The sequence below is a fragment of the Notamacropus eugenii genome, chromosome 1 (assembly GCF_028372415.1).
Source record: "Notamacropus eugenii isolate mMacEug1 chromosome 1, mMacEug1.pri_v2, whole genome shotgun sequence".
NCBI classification, from domain to species: Eukaryota; Metazoa; Chordata; class Mammalia; order Diprotodontia; family Macropodidae; genus Notamacropus; species Notamacropus eugenii.
In genome coordinates this window covers 387,517,137-387,540,245 of record NC_092872.1, presented here as the reverse complement: position 1 = coordinate 387,540,245, position 23,109 = coordinate 387,517,137, and the positions used below count along the sequence as shown (strand labels likewise).

The 23,109-nt window shown below is 39.3% G+C and overlaps 1 long non-coding RNA gene across 1 annotated transcript in view; it reads right to left on the bottom strand.

Annotated features, from left to right (window-relative positions):
• The window catches only part of LOC140518575 (uncharacterized), a 52,644-nt gene extending 34,515 nt beyond the window's left edge, over positions 1–18,129 (bottom strand). Inside the window, exons 1-2 of the long non-coding RNA XR_011971958.1 lie at positions 18,016–18,129; positions 15,678–15,758 (exon numbers count right to left, since the gene is read on the bottom strand). This is a non-coding gene — a long non-coding RNA (uncharacterized lncRNA). The remainder of the gene's footprint in view (positions 1–15,677; positions 15,759–18,015) is intronic.
• Positions 18,130–23,109: the final 4,980 nt, after the last annotated feature.

Genomic DNA, 23,109 nt, shown 5'->3' with positions numbered 1-23,109 from the left:
ACCTAAATTTCCTCCTATATATCTCTCCTTCATTCTCCCAGAGAACCGTCCCATATAATAAAGAGTTAGTTTTAGAGTGGGAAGGGGAGAATGGGAAAAAATAAGCAAAACCAATCAAGAAGTTGAAAAAAACCTGAAAAGACATGCAGTGTTTCAAAACCATGGACCTCCTCTCTCTACAAAGGAGTTATGGGAAGTGTCTTCTTACATATCTTCTTTGTGGGGCAGAGTCAAGATAGCTGAGAAAAGGCAGGGACATACCTGGGCTCTCCCAAATTCCCCTCCAAGCACCTTTAAATAACACATCAAAATGAATTCTGGAGCAGCAGAACCCACAAAAAAGATGTGATGAAATAAGTTTATAGCCCTAGACAACTTAGAAGGTTTACAGAAAAGAATAATCACACTGGAGTGAGAGTTCAGCACAGTCAAGCACAAGCTTTGTTCTATAAACCCACAGCAGGCCTTGGGGGTGACTGAAACAGTGGCTGCAGTGGCAATCCCTGAACCTCTCAGCCCGCAGATGGTAAGGGGATCAGACAAATAGTCAGAAGGAAATCGCAACGATCTTTGCTGACACTGGGCACAGGACTCAGTAGTTTTGCCCATACGTAGATATGGGTCATGGTCCTGGGTCACAGTCCTTGGGCAATGGGAGCACTAGCACACCAGAGCTTGTGGTTGCAGGGGTGAGGGCACCCTGGTCACAATTCCAAGGCAGAAAAGAGTGTTTATGGTCTCTTATAGACCAGAGCACAGGCCAGGAGAATAGTAAGCACACCTCTCCTGAGATTGTATCACATTGAAAGAACTGAAAACTTACAGACCTTCCCGCTCCACACCACACACACATACACACACACACACACACACACACACACACACACACACACACACGCACACCTAGTTCTGAAAACAGCTGGACAAAAATAACCTGAAGTTTGGGATAATGCCCCTTCTACCCTGTGAGCAGACCCCAACTTTAATATATACAGTTAAAAGTTAAGAAATAGGCTGGAAATATGAGCAAACAACAAAAAAAGAACCTGACCTTAGAAAGCTACTATGGTGACAGGAAAGGTCAAAACATAAACTCAGATGAAAACAACAAAGTGAAAACTACCACATCTAAAGCCTCAAAGAAAAATGTGAATTGGTCTCAGGCCATGAAAGTGCTAAAAAGGGGATTTTAAAAATCAAGTAAGAGAGGTAGAGGAAAAATTGGGAAATGAAATGAGAGTAATTCAAGAAAATCATGAAATAATAGTCAATAGCTTGGTGAAGGAGGCACAAAAAAATACTGAAGAAAATGATACCTTAAAAACAGAATAGATCAAATGGTAAAAGAGGCACAAAAGTACACCAAAGAACACCTTAAAAAGCAGAATTGGCCAAGTGGAAAAAAGATGTACAAAAATTCACTGAAGAAAAAAAAAACTTCTTAAAAAGTAGAATCTGCCAAATGGAAAAGGAGGTACAAAAGCTCACTGAAGAAAATGATTCCTTAAAAATTAGAATTGGACAAGTGGAAGCTAATGACTCTTTGTGACATCAAGAAATAATCATATATTTTCTTTGAAGCTCTACTTGTTCTTTACGAAGCATTCATTTTCAATTGTTTTGTGGTTATTGTCTTTTCCATTATAATGTTGTGGTATAATGTCTGCAGGGCTTTTCTTAATTCATTTTTGCAGAAGTTCATGTAAGTCTTTTATCCAATATTGTGTCTTTCAATAATATTCCATCATATTTACTGCCAGTCTTATTCCATTCTTATCTTTTTTGTTGTTCTTCATAATAACACATATTCCTATAGTAGTCTGCAAAGCACTCCATTATGTCTACAACCCTGTGAGTGGACCCCACAGTTCAAGCATCATGATCCCTACTTTGCAGATAAGGAAACTGGACCTGAGTGCATGAATGGTTTGCCTATGATCACAGGACTGTTCTTGTCTAAACAAGGCTTAGCTTTGAAACTCAAACTTCAGTCCCAAATCTAGGCAGCTTTCCCTTGGTACTCTGCTACTTCTTCTCATGATGGATGAAGATGACCCTATTGACTCCACTGTGAATTCACATTGAGGTATTTTTTTCCCAAGAAGGGGAGATGAAGTAAATGAAATCATCCATGCTCTGTCTTCTCATTTCCTCTTGTGGCCATCACCATGCAGATTCAATATGGTTTGGATGGTATTGGGGGTTTAATTTATGGTCATGAAATAGGGAGAAGGTTACTGGTCTAAGTGGGGAAAATCCATGGCCATTACTTAATGAGTCTGACTCTCTAACCTAAAAAGCTGTTTTATGTGCAAATACCTCCCCATTTCAAATCGATTCTAAGTGGCCCTGCCTCACAGGGCTTATATCCTCTCTCATAGGGTACTTAGAAGTAATCGAGCCCAACCTCCCCCCCTCCATTTATAGATAAGGACACTGAAGCCAGAGATGCTCAGTGACTGGTCATATGAATAGGCTCTATTAGTCAATTAAATATTTATAAGCACCCGCTATGTGCTAGTCCTTGTGCTAAGTGCTGGGGATACAAAGAAAGGTAATGATAATCATGCCCACACACATACACACACACACACACACACACACATACATATACACACACACACATACATCCTTTGGATTCAAACTAGGCTTGTGATTTGCTTGATATAGGGCACTCCTAATGAGAAATCTCTCTTTACCAAATCAGATTGGTACCTACTCTACAACTTATGTTTTTAAAGAATATCTTGGGACATTGTAAGGCTAAAAAACTTGCCCAAAGTCACACAGCTGGTGTGTTACAGTCAGGGTCTGAGCCCACATCTTCCTGACTCCATAGGTGATACAGTACATAGAGCACTGGTCCTGGAGTCAGGAGGATCTGAGTTCAAATCTGGCCTCAAGACACTTGCTAGCTGAGTGACTCTGGGCAAGTTACTTCATTTCTATTTGGCTCAGGTCCTCATCTGTAAAACTGAGACATATTGAAGAAGGAAATGGCGAACCACTCCAGCATCTTTGCCAAGAAAACCCCACAGACTTTGTCCATGGGATCACACAGAGTAAGACACAAGTGAACAACTGAACAAAAACAAAATAAAATGATATAGAACTTAAAAGGACCATGAAGACAATCTATTCCAGTGTCCCTATTCTACAGTTGAAGAAATTGAGGTCTAGTGAGAAGAAATAACTTGTTCAAAGTCACACATGCCTTAAGTGACAGAGCTGGGATTCAAACCCAGTTATTCTGATTCCAGTCAGTTCTTTTTTCACTCTTCTTCCATTACACTTACAAAATTCTTCACAAAATACTAACTATCCACTAGGAGTTTAATAAATGCATAAGTAAATGAAGTGAGAAAAAGACCATTTACATACTCCAGAGTGGCAATGGGCCATCATTTATAGCTATAGGCTACAGCAAGTATCCAAAACGGTATGTGCATTCAATGAAGCACCCATGTGAAATCTGGCCCTCCAAATATAGAAGTTATTGCTTATGAAAAAAAAAAGTAGGACATTGAAAACATTGGTTGAAGCCAGATGTTCTGTGGGCTGGAGCTCATTGTCCCTGAACTCCGCATTCACATAGCTGGAACTGTGTGTATTTGGGATGCTGGGACATTAGATCCTACCCACAGAATATTTTGAAATAATGTTGTTCAATTACTTAATACTTGTTAGGCTATTGAATAGAACCCTCTCTTATATACAGTATTATAAAAACATTATGCCTGGGTCTCAGGATCGAGAATATCCAATTACAATAGCTCCCCCCCACACACATTTGTATTCTCTTTATTTTATTTAATTGTTCTTAACATTTGTGAGAGGATTTATTGTTTATGACAGCATGCAACCTGAGACTGTAAAAGAGTAAGCGTATGCTATTTCCTGCTCCCCACCCACCCACTGCCTCTCCAGTCCACCTCCAGTCTGCCTTCCAACACCCTCATTATCTCAGGGCAGGTTTTTCTTGGAGCAAGGACTGCCAGAGGAGTACTGTACTGCAAGAAGTTGTCCATTGGTGGACAATGATCACTTCCTCTTCTGAGCCCCTTGAACTTGATAGTTTAACTTACAAATTCACTCCTTCCTCATACATCCTGCCAAACAGAGGAAAGCGGGAGACTCATGATTCTGTAGTTTAGAGAGCACTGGCCTTACTAACTGTATTAGTTTAACCAGAGAGGCCCCGGATATCTCACTGTTGTCTCTCTTTATCACCCAATCAGAACTTCGAGCTTGGAGTTAGATGCAAGCAGGGTCTGGCAGGGCTGGGAAATGAGAGAGAAACGTCAATGCTGGCCAACCTGATCAACAGCTACAAAGTGGGAGCTGAATCCAAGGCCATATCCTACTTATACCAACTCAGGACAATCAAGAGTTGGGGATCAAAGGGTTTCTTCCCCTTGAGTATGCTAGAGCTCCTCATTTGATAATCCCACCCCACCCCCCACTTCTCCTAGCATTATAGGATCATAGATTCAGATCTGAAAGGGTACTTAGAAGTGATGGAGCCCAACCCCCCCTCCCATTTATAGATAAGGACACTGAGGTCAGAGATGCTGTGACTGGTCATATGAATAGGCTCTATTAGTCAATTAAATATTTATAAGCACCTGCTATATGCTAGTCCTTGCGCTAAGTGCTGGGGATATAAAAAAAAAGTAATGACAATAATAATAATAAATAAAATAGCCAGCTCTGACACTGCCTTCCCTGAGCACCACTGGCTTTCACTGAACCCAGTCTTCCCCTTTCAGAATGGGAGTGTTTTCTTTAAAAGTTTCAAATGAGCTGAGCTGATCAGTGCAGTAGAGTGGTTAGAGCATTGGTCTTGGGAGTCAGAAAGACTTAGGTTTGAGTCACACCTCAGAAACTTCCTGCCTGTGTGACCTCAGGCAAGTTACTCATCCCCTCTTCAGTTTCCTTATCTATAAAAAGAGAAGGTGATACTCCTGACTTCTAGAGATCATGCAGAGCCCTTAATCTGTGAAAATAAAGTTTAAAAGTCTTGTCTTTGGAGAAACTAAAAATACAGATTATCAAATGTTTATATTAAAAGACAAGGTTAGAAGGGCTCCTGGGGAAAACTATGATGATGACAAATGACATTAATAAAAACTAATTTTAAAAAATAAAATAAAAAACAAGATCACCTATGGTGTTTTTTATTTGGTTAGAGTTGGGGGAGAGGGGCTAAAAGGAGTAGGAAAGGACGGGACTTTTTCTTTCCTAGTCCTAGAGCAATTGAAACAGAATTCTTCTAAAGCCAGCTGGCAATCTCCATGGGCAGGTACCAGAGAAGAGATCTTATTTTCCCCACCTATGGATTGACTTCATTACTAATGGATATTTGAATTGGGAACTGAACAGTAAACAAAAGCCCGTTTCTATCATTCGAAATGCAGACCCAGAAAATTGTTCCTGATAATGAAGGGAGCCCTCAACTCTGCTTCAGAGAACTTGGGGACCATGTTTCCAGAGGACATGTGCTGTGCCTGAGCTCCATGCCCCGATCTTACTCTGATCTCCACATTACTCTTATTTTTCATTTTTACTCTCCATACATGAGATGTCATCCTGTTGTACAAAAGAAGTGCATTTACAATGGAAATTACCAAAGTTTTTATGTTTATTGAGGTAAGAGGAAGAAGATACTGAACTATACACTTCTAGACCACATCTTGTTATCTATGTGTCTATTCATGTATGTATGCATGCATGCATGTATGCATACATATATGTATGTATCTATCGATCAGTTTTTATGTTTATTGAGGTAAGATGAAAAAAATGTCTGCCATAAGTCCCAGCCTTCTGTAGGGCAGGGTGCCTACAATGGAGAGGTACTGGTTATTTTTTTCCCCCTTTCCAATTCCCTTGAAGATAAATTGCATATATGAATAGTCCCTCATGATGTGTTTTCAGAAATATGGTGTTTCAGTGGAACAAAAGGTCAGGGCACTCCAGAGCAGTCAGCTTTCCAAACATCTTCACGGTGGGTTCCACTCTCTGCCCTCCCATTCCCTATACTCCTTTCTCACAGCTGAGGACACAAGGAAGGTTGGATCATAGATTTAAAGCTGAAAAGGGAAATTGAGTCTAATCCTCTCACTTTATGAATGACAAAACTGCCTCCTAAAGAGATGAAGTGACAGGATATTAGAGGAAAAACTGAAATTGACATCAAAGGCCTTTCCAAACCCTTCATTTTACAGATGAGCAAACTGAGGCCTTGAGAGATTAAATTACTTGCCAAAAGTCACACGGGTAGAAACGGACGTAGCCAACTGAGCGACAGTACATGCCATAATAAGCAGAAGGACGGGAGGGAAAAGGCAGTGGAGTAGTCTTTCCATAGGTGAAATCAGAGTCACAGGAGGAAAAAGAAAGAAGGTAGTGAATTAAACTGACAATGGCTAATTGTTGTGACTAATTCAGCTTTTGGAAGTCAGAACGCTGTGGTGTACAGAAACTGCAAGACAACTCCTGTTTTAATTAGTGGCACCACAGGGAGAAGATGGGCTTATAATTGAGTAGTTTGCTGATCGGTCAACTTCAACCCCCAATCAGGCGTGCTGAGAGGTGGACATTAAGAAGGAGTTTTGACTAGCAGGCAATCTGCTCCATTACTAATGCCAGTGTCAGGCCTGGAACTTGCTGTTTCTTGGAAAATCTCATGCAGAAGATACTTACTGAACATTACATTTCTAGACTGCATCTTTCTATCTATGTATTTATATGTATGTATGTATCTCTCTATCTCTCAATCTATCCATCGATTACGCCGTTTGTTCTCATAAAAAGCTGTCTTTACTCATTGCCCATACTTTTCCTCTCACTGACTTCTCAACCCTTGACAATCTGGCTTCTGAATACATCACTCAAATGAAGCTGCTTTTTCCAAAGTTACTAATGATCACTTAATTATCAAACTCAATGGCCTTATCCAAGTCTTTCTACTTTGTCATCGCCTATCTTCCTGGACATTATCTCCTCTCTGGGTGGCTCTCTCTCAGCCACCTTGGATTTGCTTCCCCGGGGTTCAGCAAAAATTTGGCATTAAAATGTTTTAGTAATTTAGTAGTAACTTAGTAATGAGATTTAGTAATGAGCAAAATGTCAAATACCAAAGTTTTCCAGGGGAAACAAGAAATTCCAATAGATGAAGTGATGGATGAACCTTAGAAAGATACTATAGAGTGGCCAGCTAGGTAACTAGCTACTACTGCCAGTGTAGTTTGGTTTAGAACACTTGAGAATGGCTTATTGATCTCTTGTGACTTACGAATTGATTAAGATTATATTTTTCTCTTCCAGCTAGGCAGACTCCACAAGAACCATACACATATATACACAGATACATGTACGCACATATTAACATATATTTGTAGTGTATACATACACATATGTGTTTATATGTATACATGACATTACTCTCTAATGGTTCTCTTATTAACTAACTGCTCCTGAGTCTTTGCTGGATAATCATATGTGTCTTCCTCCATACACAGGTATGAGTGTACCCCAAAGCTCCAAACTGGGCACTCTCCTCATTTCTTTCTCATTTTCTCACTTAGTAATCTCATCAATTCCTATTGGTTTTAATGATCATCTCTATTCAGATGATTCTAAGATCTATAATCTCTCTTCTGAGTTCCATTCTTGTACCACCAAAAGTCTATTGAATGTTTGCATATAACTCTGTCATTTGCATTTCAAATCCAACCCATTAAAAACAAAAGTCATCTTTGTCCCTAAACTCTTCCCCTCTTTCAGCTATTGGGTCAACAAGCATTTATGAAGGACTTATTTCTTTTGAGGGCATCACCATCCTCTTCTTTACTCTGGCTTGGTACTTCATCGTCATCCTCAACACTACACCCTCCCATCCTGTCAGTTGTCAAATCTAGCTGGTTCTCTCCCCACACTATCTCTCTCCCCTCCTCTTCTCTCCACTCACATGATCATTTGGTCCAAGGTCTCAGCATCTCTTGCCTGGACTATTGTAACAGCTTCCTAAATAGTCTCCCTGCCTCCAGTCTAATCTGTCCTCCACACAACTGCCAAAGTGATATTCCTAAAACACAAGGCTGACTCTGTCAACCCTCTCCTACAAAAACAAAACCCACAACTCCTGCAGCTCAGTCTTGGCTCTACTGTAACATGCAAGCTCTCCTGTTTAGCGTTTCAAACCCTTCACAACCTGAGTCCTGAATTTCAAGTTTTATTTCCTACACCATTGCCAGACTTCTAAGTTCCAGCAAAGCTGGTCTCCTAGATGTTCCCTCATATAGGACATTTCATCTCTCATAGCTATGTCCTTGCCTAGGATGCCCCTTATTTCTGGAAAGTATTCTTTCGCATCTCTTTAGCTTAGGAATCCCTCCATACCTCAGCCCAGCTGCCACCTTCTATATCATCCCTTTTCAGATCTTCCAATCAGCAAATACCTTACCTTTACCCCCTCCTTGTATCTATTATGCATATATTGTTTTCCTTTTTTAAAAAATTTAATTAATTTGTTTTCAGTTTTCAACAATCACTTCCATAAGTCTTAAATTTTCTCCCCTTTTCTCTCACCTCCCTCTCCAAGACAGCTTGCAATCTTATATGTGTTCTACACATACATTCTTATTAAACACATTTTCTTTCACATTAGTCAAGTTTATACATATAAGCTATCTGTGTGTGTATATGTATCTCTGTCTCTATATATGTATATATGTAAGTGTGTATGTGTGTGTGTGTGGGTGTATGTGTGTGTGTAGAGAGAGAGAGAGATAAAGAGAGAGAGAGAGAGAGAGAGAGAGAGAGAGAGAGAGAGAAAGAGAGAGAGAGAGGGAGAGAGAGAGAGAGAGAGAGAGAGAGGGAGAGGGAGAGGGAGAGGGAGAGAGAGAGCCTAAAATAGTGCTTGCTGCTTAGCTGACTGATTAATGATTATGCTACATGTTTACTGGTGGACTTTGATAGTCACTTCCACCCTTGATTCACACCAAAATAAGTGTTTTACTATATAAAAAAAAATTCTATTCCCAATGCTTCTCACCAAGTGAAGAAAACCGGGAAACTTAAAATTTTTGAGTTTATAGATCATGAGTCAGTGTGTAATGGTGTAACCAGATAGGCCTGGAATGTCTCACTTTTTTATCCCTCTTTATCACTCAGTATCTACCACTTTCAGTTTAGGGTCAAATATAAGCAGGAAAAGGCATGGTTAGCAAATAGAAGACGAGCCTTCTAAGGTCTTTTGTATACATAACCCCTTGTTCATCCTGATCATTTGCTATGAAATCAAGATTCAAGTCATGAATGACAGAATGACCCAAGAGGCAAAGAGACAAGGGTAGGAGAGGATGGAACACCCCAAGATGCAGGTACTACGCTATATTAATACACCTACCTCTCTATTTCCATTTTTTCTCAGCTAATCTATTTAAAAATCTATCACACTGAATTGATTTCAGTGACACTTCCATTTTTTTCAACTGTTTTCAAAGTATCTGATAGTTCTATCTCCAGATGAGACTTTGTCTTTTCATTTTCCCTACCTTTTCTTTCTAGTCCCCAGGAAAAGATCAAAAGGAAGGCAAACCAAATGTGTGGTATTTGAAGATTTCTCTCCAAAAAATAAATAAAGTAGAACAAATAAAGCATTTGCATTAATGAGTTTGGGTTAAGTGCCGGGCAAGAGCATCTTAATTCCAGATGTTCTCATGGGATCTGTTCATAAGCTACATTCCCATGGGATTCTCAAGTCAGCCTGGAATTGATGAAGGCAGCTTGTCCACCCCCTCCCTTTGACCCATCCTCCATCAGATGATCCCACTCTCCTCCCTTGTCACCCCAACCCCCTCTCCCCCCCCCCTAAATTTTATGTGTTGGCTTTTGGCCCATATATATAGGTCTCCAAAGGGTCACATGACTCTTAGTTTGAGTAGGGGAAAAAAGCCACCCATCTGCCCTTATCATGTAGTTCTATGGTATGTTTCGTGTTAGTCTGCTCTGAGGAAGGCCAGCTTTGGCCTCCTTTCAGATGGGTGTGTCGTGCATGTGTGTATACTCTGTTGCCAGGCTACTGCAGGAAACATTCCCTTGGCAACACAGGTTGTTGGCCTTGGGTGTTGTGTGTGATGTTCCCCCAGGACAAACACCCTTCTGGTATTTTTTGGATTGTCCAGTAACAAATACATATACATTTTTTTAATGTTGGTTCACCTGTACAACATGAAACAGATGCTGGTGCCCTGAAAGCTAGTTAAAGGTCTCATAAATGTCATCTGCCAAAGACATAACAATTCCCATCCCATGTATTCCAAACATGTGCTCAGAATTCTGAGAGTCAAATGGGAGAATCTCCGAGCTGACTAATGTTTATATTCCTCATCAGTTGTGAATATAAAAGTAGGATATATATGTGTTATACATATATATATACACACATATGTGTATATACATATAAGACCTATAGGCACATCCATATCTATTTATACACACATATAATGCACATACATGTGCACACATATATGTGTGTGCACACATGTGAGTGTTTTTATTTTTTTTTAACCTCAGGAAATCCTGGGTTCAAATCCAGTCTCATACTAGCTGTGTGATCATAGGCAAATCACTTAATCTCTGTTTGCCTCAGTTTCCTCTTCTGTAAAATGAGGATAATAATAGCACTAACCTCCCAGAGTTGTTGCAAGGATCAAGCGAGATAGTAATTGTAAAGCACTTAGCACAGCTCCTGCACATAGTAGACACTATATAAACATTTGCTATTATTGTTATTTCCGATTATTAAACAAGATAATAATTGTAAAGTGCTTAGCAGTGTCTGACACACTGACACCTAGTAAGTGCTATGTAAATGTTCACTGTTTTTACATATTACATGTATGCATATACATACGTGTACATATAAATATATGTAAAGGCAATGTTCTAAAACTTGATGGGAGCCAGGGGAAGGTAAATTCAGTTAATTCAGAGCAGGCTAAATCAGACCAGCTTGGCCAATGCAGCTTCATAACAACATCAATTCAGAACTTTCATAGGTTTGATTTCCTTTCAGCCTAATCCACCAAGGAGTTACACACAAGTTCTGTGGATTTTCTGCACAATTACAGATTATTGCCATGGCAACAATGACACCATGTGACCATTTTGCTACCTCGGAGACCAGAAACAGCCACTTAAAGAGAACACATATCATCGAGTAATGGGACTTCTGCTGTTGGCCTCACATTGTTTTAAGGGTAATCAGAGCTTTTTTACACATGTAGTTTCCCCCCATTTTCATGAGCTTTTTAAAGCAGTTTTGATTTGCTTTAAAGCAGTTCCACATTGCCCTGTGTTTATTTGGCCATAATAAAAAGACATTTTGGGGTTTTTGTGGAAGAAAAAGAAGGATGAAGTTGATGCCTTGATTGGGGGAGAGGTGTTGGAAAGAAATAAGTATAAGAGAAATAACTTTTTAGCAGATGGTTTCTCTGCTTCCATTTTACATCATCCTTGAAACTATGGATCTCCATGTGCAGTGAGCCATTCTGGGAATCAAGTTCCCATTTTCTGTAGAATGAGCCCCGTTCTTCTGTCAGCTTTGTAGGCACAATGAGAAATGGGGCCCATGCTAATTGGGTTATAGAAATGATTGAGATGGGGTACCAGGTAATATTTTCACTTTGGCAAAACAACCCATTTCTTTTCAGAAACTTGTAGGCCTGACCAAACCCTTGGCTCATTCTGCCAAACATTTCCCCTTTAATTTTTTAACCTCTGGGCATTTCAGAGAAAATTGAATCCACATGTTTTGGGATTCATTTGCAAATGCAGTTTGCTCAGAGCTTTTTGATGACCAGTATGCCCTCAGAGTACTTTTATGAGCTTCTCTTTTCCCCCTTTTTTTTTCTAAACTCCTTGCCTCTGAACCAGGAAGTGGCATTTGGAGTTTGTTTGGGAATTCGGGTCCTGCTACTCGAAAAAAGCTGCCAATGTTTCTTTTCCCCTGTTCTGGATTCTGGTAGTGTTAAGGAATCCTCTTCTCCATTGACTACACTGGAATATTTGAGGGTAATGAGCTGTTGTTTATACACACACAAAAAAAACTGAAAAGCATATTTTATATGGAAACAATCCAATTTCTATGTCACATGGTTTTTCTATTCCTCTTTATTATGGGTGACATTTATATGGAAACAGATGTTTTGTTTCTCAGGGACAAGTTTCCACCTGTGACAGAATTCCCCATTTAGAATAGTGCTTATGAAGCAGTATCTTAAAGTTGAAATTCTGGACCCTCCAGCCAAAATGGCAGAAAGAACCCTCAAGGCCCTTTGTCAGTTGCAAAATCCATAGATCTCCAGAGATGTCTAGGATCCCTTTTCAAGGGAATGTCCTTAAAACATAAAGGTACCATTTCTTCTCAGTCCATAGAAGTAGGAGGTTCTGACTCCTACTATTATAAGCAGCCTGGTATTATAATAATAATTATTGCGATAATATTTTAAGAATGACAAGGGGGAGGCAGGTATTCCAGGAATAATATAAGACTATTTCTTTTTAAAATATCCTTGGTGTCATGAAAACATACTTCTTAAAAAGGAAGAAATAAGAGAGATTGGCGAAATAAATGGAAGAGCAATTGTCTCTAAACAGTGTTTCTGTTTTAATATTTGTGTTTTCTTTCACAATTCAGCTGTCAGGGGCCACAGTCAGGTGTTTTTTAATTATTATTGAAGATGTGAAGTGGCACCCCACCTGTGTTCCAGGATCCTCTTGTTAATGAGGACTCATTCTGATGAGAACTCTCTCTACATAAATATTTGTGAGAAAATAAGATGCTGCCAGGAAGCTTATTGAATACAATTTCTATTTTTTCCCTTTCTTCATTTCTCTTCACCACACTAATAGTCCCAGAGAAGCTCAAATTAAATTCACATGACCTATTTTTAACTTTCATTCTGACTTTTTTCCCTTCCTTCAAGCCTGAGAATTGAGCAAATGCTGATGTTGGTAGTGTATTGAATATGAGGTCATAGATAAGATGAGTTCTCTTAGCTCTGAGGCATCACCATGGAGTGGAAGGAGCACTGAATTTGGAGACAGAAGCCCAACTCTAGCCTTATTTATTCACGGCACTTCTCCTGTGCCTCAGTTTCCTTTTCTGTCAAATGAGGAGATTGGACAAGGCTATAGCTAAGGTCCCTTCTAGCTCAGTTCCCAGGAGCCATGAAATATTAATCTGAATGGATATGGGATCATAAAATCATAAATACAGAGAGGGAATGAAATGTTAACATCTTCTAGTGCAGCCCCTTCTTTTTATATTTGAGGAAAGTGGCTCCAAGAAAGAAGTGACTAACCCAAGTTCACACAGGTGGTAAACAGGAGAGCTCATGTTTCAAATCAAGCCCTCAAACTCCAAATTCAGCATTATTTTGACCACAGCATACAGCTTCCCATATGGTAACCTGTAATTGTCTTTTTCATATCAGTTCTACCAAGAATGAGCATCTCCATTTCATAGAGGAAAGTAAGTGAGGAACCAATAAATCATTCTGCTCAATCTTGAAGACCCCTTGAAACTCACAATTCTGCCTCTTCTTTGTACCACTTCGAATTTTTAAGCCTGTGGCAGTCTAGAAGACACTCCACAGAGTCTTCAAAGGGGCCTGACTTTTAGGACTCAACCATTCAGATTAGAAGCCATAAAATTATGGACGCATAACAAACAAAATATCTAATAAACCTACTTGATCTCTCATGTGAAATACTAAATAATACTGCAATCACTTTTATCTTGATTTTTTTAAATAGAGGAAGACAAAAAGAAGGTGAAAAGAGATTGGTGTGGGGGGAAGAGATACAGAATTATGTCTCGTCTACATGCTTTCCAAATAAATCATTTGACTAACTTAAAATATGAATCAAACTAGTTGGTTAGCTTCCTGTAAACAAAACAAACAGGAGAATGACTGATTATTTTTAAAACTAGTTTTGTTGGTAAATATGTGTGTTCATAATTACAGTCACCAAGGAAAGATGTTTAGAGGTAGGAAAGAGTTGTTCAGTCATGTCTGACTCTTTGTGACCTTATTTGGTGTTTTCTTGGCAAAGATACCGGAGTGGTTTGCCATTTCTTTCTCCCACTCATTTTACAGATGATAAAACTGAGGCAAATAGGGTTCAGTGACTTGCCCAGTCACACAGCTAGTAAGTGTTTGAGGCTAGATTTGAACTCAGGAAGATGAATTTTCCTGACTTCAGGCCTGGTGTTCTGTGCACTATGGCACTACCTAGCTGCCCAGATTGCCTTATGCTTTCTCATTATTAAGAATTATGTGTGCATATGTGTGTAGAAGAAAGAGGATGAACTTGGAGAAGGAGCAGACTCTCAATCAGAATATTTTTTGAAACCATCAATTTCATCATTTTGGATTACGTACAGTGAAATCTTCCAAGAATACCACCTTTGGAGATCTCGAAAAAACCAAAAAAAAAAAAACCAAAACAGAGAATCACAAAATTTCAGTGGTAGAAGAGGCCTCAGTTGCTGTCTAGTCCAACTCATACCCATAAAAGAATTCCCACTTCAGCCTTCAATGTTCATTCTGGTTTTGCTTGCTGGTCTCCGGTGAGAAAGAACCTACCAAATTCCCCAGAAACCTATTTCATTCCTGGAGAGTTCTAGTTACTGGTATTAGAATATCTGACCTAAATTTGCATGTTTGAAAATTTCCCCCATTGTTTCTACTTCTTTGTACTGGGGCGGGGTCAAACGAGTCAACTCTGTCTTCCCTATGACAGCCTTTTATTTTAACTTAATTTTTTTTACTTTCAGTTTTATTGATGTGTTTTGTTTTTATATTACATACGCTTACAGATTACTCCCATTTCACGAGAGATCTCTGGTAACAAAGCAAAACAACTAAGTAAAACTAATAATATAGTGACTTCATCTGAAATTTTATGAAACAGTTCACATCTGGACCACCCCTCCCATCTCTTTTTTTCAAAGTACATGAAGACTATTACATGTCCCCACCCCCACCTCCCAAACCTTCATCTTATTTCCCAGAGTATTCACTGCAGTTTTTCAATAAACAAATGCTTGATTGAGAGGTGCTCGTACCAAATCCCATCCATAGATCTCAGTGTATTACACATAGGTGATATTGTTCAGACCAATATGACACAAGCATATACCTCTTTCTGAGGAGAGTAAAGGGAAAAAGCTGAAAAGAGGGAGGAGCAAGGAAATCCTTCTTTAAACAAGTAAACAAAAACGAGACTATTAAAAAGTATGATATGAGTAAAAATAAGAGTCAATATTCGCGTAACACTTTATACACGTTACCTTATTTAAGGTAAAAACAAACCTGGGAAGTGTTCTCCAGGTATTAGCATCCTCATTTTTCAAATGAGAGAGCCTCGAAGAGGTACTTTGCTATACATTTTAAGTTTAATCTGAATTTTTAACATTTTCTTAAGTCTAGACAATCAACAAAAAGCAATAAATCAAGCCTTTGCTGATTGTAAATTCTCACACTAAAATTATACATATATAATGTATATTAATAATTTTATATAAATTCTATACATATATATTTAAAATCTGGAAAAGTATTTTTTTAGTCAATCTATTTGTTAAATATTCATCAACCTACATTTTCCCTGCGTTGATTCCTTTTTCTTCTGCTACTTCAGCTATGGGTTCACTTTCCCTCTCTGGGCCTCTGTTTCTTCATCTGTAAAATAAAGGAATGAAATAGATCATCTCTAAGGTCTTTTCAGTCTCTGAGGTTCTGATTCTATGGCTTGATTCTAGTTTCCCCAAGTCCTTAAGGGGTTAGTAACCCTCATTGGAAAAGGAACGTGCCCTATCATATGTTCAGCTGACACTGGCTGTTCAAGGTCTGTAAATGCCCTGGGGCCCAAATATCTTTCCATATCCCAAGAGAGGGAGCTGCTGCCAGGTCAGGACCAAGGTCTTGGGTTGGATAGGCTGAGGAAGCTCATACTATAACCATCTAAGTGTACTTAGGCCAGAGAGGGAGAAACCAGAAGACTTCAGTTTCCATTACAGCTAGCCCCTTAACCTCTGCAAGCCAAACATAAGTAAATAAAAACCCGAAATAGAACTGGTTTTAAAAATAAAAAAGAAAAGTTTTTTCTTCTTCTTCTTTTCCTTGCCTTGCTTTTTGCCTTTCCCTCAGTAGCTCAAGCAAGAGAAACATGTTGCATGCGTGCATGCGTGCATGCATGCGTGCGTGCGTGCGTTCCTGTGTGTATGTGTGTGTGTACTTTGTTGGCATGCTTGAGGGTATTCTGCTCGTTTATAGTTCATTTCTGTGGAGCTCATGATTGGCATATTGTTTGATTTTTCCCCAAATGGACCTTCTGTATCTGACTTGATCATGTTGTCTTGGTGATGCTCGAGGTCTTACAGGTGAGAGGAGGAGGAATATGGGAAATAGGGAAGTGACTTAATTCTATAGAATGATTAGGAAAAGAATGGAAAGGGGAGGGGAGGTAGTTGAGCAGAGAATCAATGTACAAAGTTGAAGAAGATAAGACCTTTGCATTTTTCCCTGTATGTAAAACACAGAGTAGTCTCTTCTAGAAAAAGCATGAGTCTCGGAACTGGAAGATCTCATCTGTACTCGTGATTTGACTTAACTTCTCAAAAAGCAAAACCTCAACAAGTCACTTTGTCTTACCACACCTTGATTTCTCCAGTTGCAATATATGAGAATTCTAATTCACTGTATCTTACAGAGTTGCTTTGAGGATATAGAAGATATCAGAATTATACAATCTTAGAACTGGAAACGGTCATCTAGACCTTCCATGCATCACAAGATTCCTTTCTATGACGTCCCTGACAGATGGTGACCCAGCCACTGGGTGAGGTCATATGTTGAGCTGAAATCTAACTCCTTGTGACTTCCTCACAGCAACTGGGAAGATGGTCTTTGAAGAAAGGCATTTTGAGAAAGGCACAGAATCCTAGAGTATGGAAGGAAATCTAAGCAGTCATCTGAGCTAACCGTTACCAGAAGCAGGACTGCTTTCTATTTTCTCCAGATTTTTGATTTGTAAGATACCCTAAGTGACCAAAAATCTCACTTCTTAAATCAGCTGATTAGGAAAGAATTTATTAAATAGAATATGTATACACCCACGAATATACATACATACATATATATATATATACATTTTTGCTTACACATTAATTTTATTACTTTAAAAAATTCCTAATTTCATAAATGGTGCTACTCTTTCTCCCAAAACAGATCACAATCACTCCACGGCTTAGTGGATGGCCTTTATGAGTTGTGGACAAAATCATTAGCTGGTAATAAGTTTTCTGGTACAAAGTTGGTTTGGGGATGAGAGATATAATACATTCTTTTATTCGTGCACTCCTGAAGCCCTCCCAACCTGATGTACCTTGAACTTAAAGTCTGTTCTCAAGGTTTTCAAGAACTCAGTGTCCCCACCTCACCATGATGAGATACCACAGTGGGGCTTTCTTGGAAGATATAGATACATATTTACTTAAGTATCACACATACACAACCCATAAATAGGCATCATAGCTTTAAAGCTGGAAGGAACCTCAGAGGTCATTGAATTCCAGGGGATTGTGAACTTTTTAAAAAAAACTATTTCCATAACTATATTTCAACAAAACTGCTTTCCTTCATTATGTTACATATTTTATTTTATGGATCTAAAAACATTATTCTGAAAAGCAGTCCGTAGGTTTTACCAGACTGCCAAAAAGGGCTCATGTTGTATAGAAAAGGAAGCTGAGGCCTAGAAAGGCCTGCATGCCTTGTCCAAGGCAACACAGTTAGGAGGATTTGATCCTTTGCTCCAAGCTGAGCAAAGTCAGGACACCAGAAATAACCATACTTAAACAGGGCACTAAACTATGTTAAGTGACTAGACTGAAATTCCTGGTTGAATCAAAGATTGGTTTCAAAGACTCTGCATTACCTCAAGGCCAGCAGAATCTCCAGAGAGGACAGCTGACTGGAGCTGAAACACTGCTTCATCTCTGTGCATCTGAGGGAACACTTTAAATCTCCAAAGATTGAACTATAAAGGGAAATTAGTTTATTAATAATTTACAATCTTCAAGAAGGGAAAAATGTCAAAAACATATGCTCAGGAACAAAGCTTGATTCTATTTTCTCTGTTTAGAGAACACTATGTAGAAAAAAAATTGTCAAACTCATAAAATAAATTTGGTCCCTTCTTTTGGTTATCATTGAGTGTGGTGCATTTGTATGTGAATATATGTATACCTGTGTTGGAGTGTGCTGGATCTGTGTGTGTGTGTGTGTGTGTGTGTGTGTGTGTGTGTGTGTGTATGTTTTACCCCTATGCAAATGCATGTAAGCAATTATTCTGACTTTCCCCTGGATGTTTTGAATTCTCCAGATTCTCTGTAGTCTGTGGGGAGTGTTAGCAATTCAATATTTTCTTTAGGCTTTTAATTGTTGAGGACCTCTTCATAGTATAGTTATTAGACAACCACATTAAACTGGAGGTTGTGAATTCCAGGCAACTAACTCAACTCCACTATGAAAACGGGTTATTCAGCTTTTTACTTCCAGTGTAAAAGGAAGACAGATTAACCACTAGACCTAAGAAAGTTCCACTGGAAGTAAAAAGCTTGATAACACAATGGGTGGATTGATGGAGGGTAGAAGCATAAGAAAAGGTGAAGGAGGCAGCCGTTCCATTACTCCCTGAGAAAGCCCAATTCCTAATAGTTGATATGGTATAATGGCAAAATTGGATTAGATTTAGGGACAGATAACCAGAATTTGAACGCTGATGAATTAAAACCTGGCCATAGGTATACAATCTACTAAACCTTTCGGATTCTCAGTTTCCTCAGTTGAAAAATGATGGGGTCAGACTAGATCAGGAGTTCTTAATCTTTTGTGTATCATGGACCCCTCTGGTAGTCAGGAGAAGCCTATTGCATCCCTCTCAGAAATGTTAAAAACGTAAAATAAATACTTAGGATTACAAAAGAAATCGATTAAATTTAAGTTATTTATTTGTTATTTTACTTTCAGATTCACAGATCTGAAATCTAACCCAGTTTGTTAAGAACCTCCTGGTCAGATGACCTCTTTCCCTTCTGGCTCTCAGCCTGTCTTTGATGGACACTCAATTTTGGGGGACTTCAATTTCCTCATGTGTAAAATTAGCAAATGGGATTAGCAGGACTCGAGGCCCCTTACACCACTGACATTCCATTGTTCTAAGTGAACATGGAGTAAAATATCCCCAGATATCATTGTAACACTTAAATAAAAGTGGAATTCAGCATAAGAAGCCATTTTAGACTTCAGAGCTCCCTTTAGGATTTTGCAAATGGGGACAAGTGCCTGAAATCTATAATTATGCATATTACTGGGCTGTATAGAGTGTTTAAGGAGGACTAGAACCTCTGATGTGAGGGCTTGCTGAATCCTTTTCAAGCCTGTTCATCCACCTTTGCTGTTGACCTGACACTCAACTCACTTGTGGCTTCAAGAAGCAGTACCATGCACGAAGGCCATCTGAAACCTGGTAAACCATCTCCCCAGACTGGCTAAACCAAGTTGAGTGTAACTGATGGGCCTCAAACCTGTCAATAAGTTAGGAGAGAGTCTATCCCAAGCATGTGAAGACTTCTCCCAGCAAAATGGGCAGCTAAGAACAAATTATTCCAATGGCCATGAAGGGGACAGAAGCAGTTCCTTAGGAAGGTTTGGAGCTTGGCCATTCCCTTGCCTAAGTAGCCTTTTTGGAAACTTTTGGAAATTGAGAAGGAAGTGAAAGAACAGAGGAAGGAAAGGAGGAGGAGGAGAAAAAAGGAGCAGGACAACCAGTGGCATATTAACACCTGGGGGTAAACCTTCTTGTGGTGAGCTCCTTATTCTCAAAATCTTTCCACCTTGATGAGATCTGACAGAACTTGGGCTACAGTGGAACAAATTTCAAGAACCCAAGGCATTCCTTTCCTTCTTCGCAAAGGTGGAAGATTACAGGTGTAGAATACTACATATGCTGTCAGATTCAGTTGATGTGTTAGCTGTTTTTTCTGAAATGTTTTTTCCCTTTCTTTTTTTTGTTCTTTCTATTCCCTCATGTGAAAAATGGAGCTAACCAAGGGTATGCCACACAGAAATGCTATGAGGAGCAAATTATATATGTAGAGACACACATACATGCGTATATAAATATATATTATGTCTACATATCCATATATTACACACACACGTACACACATATGCACATGCGCTTTGCAAACTTTAAGGCTCTTTATAACTGTTTTTATTACAAGCAAATATATCAATATTTTTAAGAGTGGAAAAACTTCAAGGTGACCATATCAAAATGATACATGAAAATATAATTTAAGTGCAGGAACATATATATAAATACAAAATGGAGGAAGTAGAGTCTTCCTGTTTTCAACCTTTCTTCCCTCTAATCTCTCCTTTCATACCGATAGTCTCTAAGTCTCCCTACTCAAACATTTATCTTAAAAGCTCCCTATTACCTCTAACACAGAAGTTTTTAGTGCTGCGCCCCCCCACCTCCCATTTTTGTCATGGACCCCTTTGGCAGGCTTCTGTAGAATCCTATGGACACTTCAGACTATTTTTTGAGTGAATAAAATAAAATATATAGGATTACAAAGAAAGCCAATTATGTTGAAATAAAGATGTAATTTTTTCTTTTACCATCCAAGTTGACAGACCCTCTAAAATTGCCAAATGAAGAACCCCTGCTCTAGGATAAAACTCTTCAGCTTGACATTTAGAGGGTTACAGAATCTGCCTCCTTGCTCTGTTTTTAGTCTCGTTTCCTATGACTCCCCTTCACATGCTCCCCATCCCAGTCAGGTTGACCTGCTGGTTATTCTTAATGCGACCTATCTCCTGACTCTATGCTTTTACGTAGGTTGTTCCCCAGGTATCCCTAGGAAGCACCTGCTACTCACCTCTGCTCAGGGATAGCCTCTTGTGCAAGACCTTTCTTCATCCTTTCATTTTGATTGTTGGTGTGATCTGCCTCTTGAAATGATTTTTATTAGTTCTGCATAAACTTTGCATTTACTTCTCAAAGTGTATGTTAAATTCTCTCAGGTAAAATGGAAACTCCATGAGGGCAGGATTTTTTTTTTAAATTTTGGTCTTTGCATTCCTAGTGCTTAGCATATTGCCTGTGTATATAGGAGGGGGTTAATTAATATTTGGTGGATTAGATTGACTTGCCTAATCCCACATAGGTAGTAAGAAGCATCATAGATTTTGAACTGGAAGGGGACTTTAGAAGCTAGCTGCTCCAACCTGCTCATTTTACAAATGACGACATTGAGGTCCAGATTGGCTAAGTGACTTGACCAAGATCATACATCTTATCACTTGTAGAACTCAGATTCTAACCCAGATTCTCTGACTCTTTGGGAGTTTTCAAGCTGTCTCTAATACAGTCTTGATACTCAGAATTCTCCTTTAAAATGCAAATATTTCTGGAAGGTTCTCAAGTCCTATCATTTGTTTCCTCCTCTGTAAAGATGGAGATGATAATACTTACACTGCCTATATAATAAAGATCTCAAGAAAGAATTGTGCAAACTCTAAAGCACTATAGACATGGAGATATTTTCTCCTCCTAGACCAGTGGGTGGGGAACCTGCAGCCTCAAGGTCACATGTAGTCCTCTAGGTCCTCAAGTGAGGTCCTTTGACTGAATCTATGAGGGTGTGGCCTTGAGGCCATAGGTTCCCCACTCGGGGCCCAGACTACAAAATTGAAGTCAAGGAAAATTGCTTTTATCCTTTGTATACTCCACCTCCTCCTTCCCATTATCCCAGTGCTCAGTGACAGCTGGTCTGGTAATGCCTTGAAACTTAGTTTTCCTGAGAGCACCTGCAGGCATGTATCACATCTGGTTCCTCCCCGAAAGGGAAGCCTGGCCCAAAGATATTTTCTTGCATTGCACTCCCAGATCTTCTTCTTCTAATCCGGATCTCAGGATAAATCAGAATTTCTCCAGTCTGGGAACTACAACCACCCCCAAGCAGATGCAGATTTGGTGCTACATGGGGCTGTCCTCCTTGGAAGCTCACCATCTTTTTGCCTCACTTCAGCCTATAGTACCCACCTCACAAGGCTTTCACTGTCACTCCTGGATCTTTTAATTTGTCATCAACCTCTGTTCTTTCTTGATCGCCTACCTTTTCCCTCAAGTAACACAAGGTGAACAGAAGAAGGCTTTATTTACTAAGAAAAATGGAAGTTTCATCTTATTTATATAATAAGAGAGAAGAATACTCAGTGTTAACAAAAATTATTTTTCCACAAGATACCTCTTGAGCTTAGTAAACTACTTTGTCCCATAGTAGATAATAGTGGAAGTACTACTGCCTCTAATTAGGACTGAAGGAGCCCTGTGTACTCCTGTTTTGTTGCTTGATGGTCCTAAAATAGAGAAGTTCCACTTCCAAGGATTTCAGATATTGAGTTTAACTCTGCCCAATTTCCTTTCCCCTGGATTTAACCACTTGCTTGGTTTTAAAATCCTTTCTGTACCCTTTGCTACTCCAGAATGACCACTGACACCTGACTGGGACCTAGAACTCTACCTTCTCCCCGCAACATGCATAGCTCTCTCCCTAGGCCAACAGGGTCATGGAGAAAGTAAAAAAATTTTCTGTGGACTGAGGGCTGAATTTGTTGAATTTGGACCCTGAGAACCTAGGTTCAACTTTCAGCTCAGCCCCTGTCTGAGACAAATCAATTAACCTTTTTGAGCCTCAGTATCCATTTCTGTGACATTATTGGGGGTAGGGGTGATTAGATGCCCTCTAAATTCCCTTTCAGATCTAAGTCTTTGAAGATTTTTGACCTGATTTGGGAGGTTCAATTAACAGGTAGCTAAAGAATCAAGATAAGCTCTTCGGGGAGTAAGGGGGCAAGAAAAGAGTGAAATCTAGACTACAAGCGGGTGTAAGAAGTCTGCTAAAAGGAGAAGTGGGGAAAACCCTGTTTTAACAAGCTTCACTATTCCTCCAAGGGC